The sequence below is a fragment of the Arachis ipaensis genome, chromosome B01 (genome assembly GCF_000816755.2).
Source record: "Arachis ipaensis cultivar K30076 chromosome B01, Araip1.1, whole genome shotgun sequence".
Lineage (NCBI taxonomy): Eukaryota > Viridiplantae > Streptophyta > Magnoliopsida > Fabales > Fabaceae > Arachis > Arachis ipaensis.
In genome coordinates this window covers 5,353,364-5,354,725 of record NC_029785.2, presented here as the reverse complement: position 1 = coordinate 5,354,725, position 1,362 = coordinate 5,353,364, and positions in this window count along the sequence as shown.

The window sequence follows — 1,362 nt, the reverse complement described above, 5'->3', positions numbered from 1 at the left end:
ACCCTTCTCTCATCCCCCTCTCAAATTTTTATAATATAAGCCAACTCAATTTAATTTATCCTCTTTTATTTTTAATTTTAAAATTTAAAAACTTAGAGTTGTGAGATTCATTTTTTTTTATAATAGACCTATTTTTCAACTAATTGGTTCTAAATTGCCTACACTCTAATTGGTTTCTAGCGAGATCTATTTTATTTTACATACTATATTTTAACACCCGTCTTCTAATCATCAAATAAATTATTTTATACCACATTTATTAATAGATCAAGAAACTAAGTGTGTTTTTTTCATTTAGTGTACAAGATAAAAATGAATACAAATAACAATTTTAGTGCATCTTGCTAATGAATAATATTAGAAGAAAGGAGAAGAAAGTGTTTAGACTTTGAAGAATTGTCCTCTACCAATGATGAGTTGCTTCTTGAATGATTTCACTTGATCCATAACTTGTGATTTAATTACCCCACATGATGATGACGGGAAGATTCTCTTGTTGATCCTCCTCAATGTGTTCCCAATCTTAGTCTTCAACTTGAACATTCTAATCCTCATAACAAATGATGATGATGATGATGATGGTTTCTTACTAATAGAATCTGCTTTGTTCAACTCTTTGTAGATTAAGAACTGTGCCCTTCTATGCATTTTCTCTTGAGGATCTTCCTTATCCAACTTTGAATAGCCATTTACCCTTCTACCCCTATATGCACCCCTTTTCATGTACAAGATCAATTAGGAGTCTACACAATATGCAATGCTAATTGAAGCTTTAACAATTTTATTTGTTGAATGAAACCCACATTTATATGTTGTAGTTTGGAACAGTTGGAACTTGGGTAACCAATAATGAAGCCTCCAATCTATAAATTATTAATATTGGGTAATGCTAGGTAGATTAAAAAAACAGTCAGAACTTGTCTTATTTAATATTAATTAATTGTTGCGACAATTAATTAATGCTAAATAAAACAAATTATGACTGTTTTTGGCTGATTTTCTTTGGTTACCAAACATTTTCGTTAGGGGTGCACAGACCCGGCCCAGCCCGAAGGCCCAGTCCGGTCCCGAACACTTTAGGGGCTAATTTGGTGTGATTTCATCGGGTTTAGGGCCGGGTAAGGGTCTCAAAAATAGATCCGGTCATTATTTCGGGTCGGGTCCGGGTCATAGCTCGGGTCACCCGAAGTCGGCCCGGTGGCCCGGTCATCATACACAATTAATATTTTGCGTTATTAGTGATGGATCATGACTATTCTTATGTGGAATTTAAGTATTGTAAACCTTAATATTTTGTGTTATTAGTCATTATAAGACTATAAGTTAATGTTTTATGTTTAGAATGCTTAAAACTTTAGACTA